This window comes from Myiozetetes cayanensis, unplaced genomic scaffold, assembly GCF_022539395.1.
Source record: "Myiozetetes cayanensis isolate MyiCay16 unplaced genomic scaffold, myiCay2020 scf1500, whole genome shotgun sequence".
In the NCBI taxonomy this organism is placed as follows: Eukaryota; Metazoa; Chordata; class Aves; order Passeriformes; family Tyrannidae; genus Myiozetetes; species Myiozetetes cayanensis.
This window is the reverse complement of record NW_026087161.1, coordinates 1-5,931: the sequence shown is the minus strand read 5'-3', so window position 1 is coordinate 5,931 and position 5,931 is coordinate 1. Positions and strand designations below refer to the sequence as shown.

General features: G+C 48.1%; 1 long non-coding RNA gene across 1 annotated transcript; it reads right to left on the bottom strand.

Annotated features, from left to right (window-relative positions):
• Positions 1-3,803: 3,803 nt before the first annotated feature.
• LOC126637595 (uncharacterized) lies at positions 3,804-5,925 on the bottom strand. Its single transcript, XR_007628359.1, has 2 exons — positions 5,282-5,925; positions 3,804-5,241 (listed from the first exon to the last, which is right to left on the bottom strand). It is a non-coding gene; the product is annotated as an uncharacterized LOC126637595 (long non-coding RNA).
• Between the last annotated feature and the right edge of the window lie 6 nt (positions 5,926-5,931).

Genomic DNA, 5,931 nt, shown 5'->3' with positions numbered 1-5,931 from the left:
GGGACCAGTGACATCTCATGGGACTACTGACAATAAAGGGACAGTTGTGATGTCACAGGGAGATTGCTTACATCACAGGGGACATCAGTGACATCACAGGTGACATCAGTGACTACACAAGGCCAGGGGTGACATCACAGAGACACCAATGACATCATTGGTGATACGGATGACATAATCGGGGACACTGGTGGCATTACAGGGGACAGTGGTGACATCACAGGGACATCGGTGACAGCATTGGGGACCAGTGACTTCACAGGAGACTGCTGACAACAAAGGGACAGCCATGATGTCACAGGACTATCGGTGACATCACAGGGGACCGTGGTGACATCACAGAGGAACCTGTGAAATCATAGGCTATTGTTGCCAACAAAGGGAAAGCCGTGATGTCAGAGGGACATCAGTGACATCACAGGGACATCAATGACATCACAGGAGACCTAAATAACAACACAAAGACACCAGTGATATCATGGGGGACATTGGTGACATCAAAGGGGAGAGTGGTGACATCACAGGGACAACAGTGACATGATTGTAGACCAGTGACATCACAGAAGACTGGTGAAAACAAAGAGGTAGCCTTGATCTCCCAAGGACATCAGTGACATCACAGAGGACATCGGTGACTTCATAAGGACAGGGGGGACATCGCAGAGACACCATGACATCATCAGTGACACTGGTGACATCACAGGGACAGCAGTGACATCATTGGGGACCAGTGATGTTACAGGAGATTGGTGACCACAAAGGGGCAGCTGTGATGTCACAGGACTATCGATGACATCACAGGAGACAGGGGTTACAACACCGGGGACAGAGGTGTCATCACAGGGACATCGGTGACATCACTGAGGACAAGTGATGTCACAGGGGACTGGTGACAACAAAGATACAACTGTTATATAATGTGGATGTTGGTGGAGGAGCTTTCAGAACAAACTGCACACAAATCAGGATGATTTACTGCAAATGTTCCACTTTATTTACATAACCCAACCTCTTATATACTTTCACTGCCCCCCGGGGTGTGATCACTTTCAAACTATTGGTTATTTGCTGTAACCCACGAACCGAGCGTGTATTACTGACACACTGCCTATTGGGCGCACACAGATGTCCATGTGATATGAAGACATTGTTTTTCTCCTAAAACTCTTCCTTATTTTTGTCCCAGGTTTCTCTTTGTTTACATTCCTGCAGTCCGTTACCATTGCTCCTGTATCTTTCCACTGCCTGCAAAGAGGCTTCTGGCTATGTCAGGACCAGGCCTACCTGAGGCCAATTAGTATGGTTTGTCCATAGTGTGTCTTTTTTCAGCTGAGCACTCCACACATGGACATCAGTGACATCACTGGGGACATCAGTGATTTCACAAGGACAAGGGTGACATCACAGAGACACCAGTGACATCATCAGTGACACTGGTGACATCACAGGGACAACCATGACATCACTGGGGACTAGTGACCTCACAAGGGAATGGGGATAGCTGTGATATCACAGTGAAATCGGTGACATCAGTGGGGACATTGGTGACTTCACAAGGACAATGGTGACATTACAGAGACAGCAGTGACATCATCAGAGACATTGCGGATGTCACAGGGGACAGTGGTGTCATCACAGGGACACAGGTGACATCATTGGAAACCAGTGACATCACAGGGGTCTACTGACATCACAGGGACATTGGTGACATCATGGGGACATGGCACCACCGCTGGGAACAGTTGTGATATCACAGGGAGACCAGTGACATCACAGGGACATTAGTGGCATCACAGAAAGTTTAGTGACATCACCAGGGACATTGGTGACATCACAGGGGACAGTGGTGACATCACAGGTATAGCAGGGACATCATTCAGGACCAGTGACATCACAGGGGAATTGTAAAAATAAAAGGACAGCTGTGATATAGCGTGGACATCGGTAACATCACAGGGGACAGTGGTGACTTCACTAGGACAAGGGTGACATCACAGAGACACCAGTGACATTATTGGTGTCACTGATGACATCACAGGCCACTGGTGACATCATAGGGACATCAGTTACATCACTGGGGACCAGTGACATCATAGGGAACTGATGACACCATTGGGGACACAGGGGTCACCCCTGGGGACAGCAGTGACATCACAGAGGACCAGTGACATCATTGGGGATGGTGGTGACATCACAGGGAAAGCAGTGACATGAAAGGGACAGCAATGAGGTCACAGGGACAGCAGTGACATCATTGGGGACATTGGATACACCTCATGGGACAGTACTGACATCAGTGGAGACCAGTGACATCACTGGGGACAGCGGTGACATCACAGGGACAGCAATGATATCATTGGGAATGTCGGTGAGTTCAGAGGGACAGTGGTGACACTGGTGACACTGGGGACACCCCTGGGGACACCAGTGACATCACAGGGACATCGGTGACATCACAGGGAACAGTGGTTACATCACTGGGGACACAGGGACCACCCCTGGGGCCACCACTGACATCACAGGGACAGTGGTGACATCCGTGGGGACAGCAGTGACATAACTGGAGATCAGTGACATCATAGGGACATTGGTGACATCACAGGGACTGCGATGACATCAATTGGACAACTGTGACATCATTGGGAACACCAGTGACATCACAGGGACAGTGGTGACATCACTGGGGATGTTGGGGATGTTTGGGGGCCTTTGGGAGGGCACCTGCCTGGGGGGTTTTCATGCGAGCACGGACGACTCAGCACACCAATGTGATGATCAGAGAGCGCCGTTGATTGGAATCAAGCAGCAATCTTTGATCCAGTTTTCTAACAATACTCTTCTATCAGCTCTGTTTCTTTAACATTCTTTATGTCCTTTCCCACTCTGAGAGCCGGTACTGAGACCCTGTTTTGTATATCCAGATTTGCTACTGCTTCTCTTGGTAGATCTTTCACATCCTGGGACCATCAGAAGGTCATCACAACAACAGATCATGTTTTCACAATTGCAACATAAGGTTATGATCCTCTATGTTAGCACTAAAAATCCCTACACTTCCCCCTTTTTCTTTAAACAAAGCAGATGCAGTTTGAGCCAATAAGCTGTGAAAACATTGAACCAGACATGGCAGAAAAATACACACTCCTGGAAGCAGAAAGACAACGGGTGCCAACCATTGTACAGTTTGCATAAGCTGATTCTGGGGGTGGCTTTGGGAGGGCATCTGCCCTTCAACACCAGGACTGCAGAGAACTGGGAAGCTTTACTGGGAGCACTGGGAGCAGCAGGTGGCTGGTGTGAGAGCAAAAGCAGGGCCGGGGGACACACGACCCCCCCAAACTCTGGGTGGGGATGGACTGGGGGGTCCAAGCCTGGGCCTGAGGCCACGGGGAGCGGCTGCAGCCGCCGCCAGCTCAGGAGCTCTGTTGGGAGAGAAAAGGGGTGACAGCAGGCTGGGGGGGCAGGGGGGCACACACGCTCTGGGGAAGGGGGGACACAACCCCCGGGGACCCCCCTTTACCTTTTCCCACAGGTAGAATCTGAGCCCCAGCGCCAGGAAGACCAAACCCAACACGAAGCCCCCGACCCCCACCAGGATCTTGCTGCAGATGGTGTCCTGTGGCATCTCTGGGGGGAGCCGGGTGGGTCAGGACCCCCAAAACCTCCCATAGATCACCCAGGACCTCACAAACCCTGTTCTAGTCTCTCTCAGCCCACCCAGAACCCCCTGAAACTTCCTGCCAGTCCCTTCTATACTAGTTCGTTTGAATCCATGCCCAGAATAAAGACAAGTACAGCAGTCATTCAAACACTACAAAAAAATCTTTTATTGCAGTGAGAATAAAATTTATAAAAACTATTAGCAAAGAGAATCAAAAGTTGAAAAAACTAAAACCACTACTTTATCAGTTGCCATGCATACAATACTACGAACAGCTTTTATTACAGCATTAGCTAGTAAAAAGGGAATTAAAGGGATAAAAAAAAAGGAAATAAAATGTTTGCTTTCTTGGTTACTTCCTATCAATAAACTGTGCTCACCTGCACAGACACGTCAGGCCTACCAGGCTCTGCAGGGCTGGTCGGTGCCCGTGCTTGGCGGGTGTCCCCGCGGAGCAGCACAGTGTGGATGGAAGGATGAGCATCGCTCCACCCAGCAGTGCTGACACCCCATTCCATCAGCTCTACATTACACTACGTAGGGCCAGGACGCAGCAGAAGGTGGTGCTTGAGTGGCAGCCAAACAGCGCCCGTTCATCACCTCATGGCAACAGTCTGGGCGTGCCCCACTGTAGGGCAAGGAGCCAACAACCCCTGCCAACATCATCTTCCTCTCCATCACCTTCCTCAGCCCTATGGACGACCTGTACCATTGTGTTCCAAGGGGATTTGTATCTCTCTTGCAGAGTGGAGCCAGGCCAAGGAGGAGCTCAGCTCTGATAATGGGGGACATCCAGTTGACTTTGCTAAAGACACAGTGGGCCTTACAGTGAACTTGTGCAATAAAGTCACACTGTACAATATTCTGGCTGGTTTCACATGCGAATATAATCACTTTCTCACCCCTCTTTGCTACATTGATCACCTAAATCAAAAGTACCCCCTTACACCATGGCAACCATTTTGCATTCTCATTGTGACCTCAGTTACCATGGCAACCATTGTGCATTCTCATTGTTACCTCAGTTGTCATGGCAACCACTGTGCATCCAAATTATGACGTTGATGACCATGCCAACCATTGTGAATTCTAATTGTGACCTCGGTTGCCATGGTAAACATAAAATAGTCTCATTTTTACCTCAGTTACCATGGTAACCATTGTGCATTCTCATTGTGACCTCGGTTACCATGGCAACCATTGTGCATTCTCACTGTGACATCAGTTACTATAGCAATCATTGTGCATTCTCATTGGTATGTAAGTTACCATGGCAGCCATGGTGCATTCTCATTGTGATGTCATTTGCCATGGCAACCATCGTGCATTCTCATTGTGACATCGGTTATTGTGGCAAGTTTTGTGCATTCTCATTGTGACCTCAGTTACCATGGTAACCATTGTGCATTCTCATTGTTACGTAAGTTGCCATGGCAACCCTTGTGCATTCTCATTGCGACCTCGGTTACCATGGCAATCATTGTGCATCCTCATTGTTACGTCGTTTATCATGGCAACCATTTTGCGTTCTCATTGTGACGTCAGTTACCATGGCAACCATTTTGCGTTCTCATTGCGACCTCAGTTGCCATGGCAACCATTTTACATTCTCATTGCGACCTCAGTTGCCATGGTAATCATTGTGCATCCTCATTGTGACCTCTGTTATCATGGTAAGCTTTGTGCATTCTGGTTGTGACTTGGTTACCATGGCAACCATTGTGTATTCTCATTGTGACCTCGGTTACCATGGCTATCATTGTCCATTCTCATTGATACTCTGGTTACCATGGCAACCATTGTGTATTCGCATTGTGAAATCGGTTACCATCGCAACCATTGTGAATTCTCATTGTGACATTGTTTAATGTAGCAACCATTATTCATTCTCATTGATATATGGGTTACCATGGGAACCATTGTGCATTTACATTACTAAGGTTGGTTAATAAGGCAATCATTATGCATCCTTAATAATACATCCTTTACCATGGCAACCATCATACTACCCTATTGTTACAGTCAGTTACCATGGTAACCATTATGCATTCCCTGTTACGTCGTTCACCATGGCAACACACAAATAATACAGAAATTCCAAAAATGGTTTCTGCCTGTCAAAACCTTCCTATCAAACATTCTCTGTCACCTCTCTGCCAGAAGTTCTCACCAGGACTTCCCACAGCACTTTTCCTGCCAAAACATCCTGCCATTGTTTATGATTATCATATCTCTGCCAATATCTCAACTGACTACGTGCCAAGAAACCA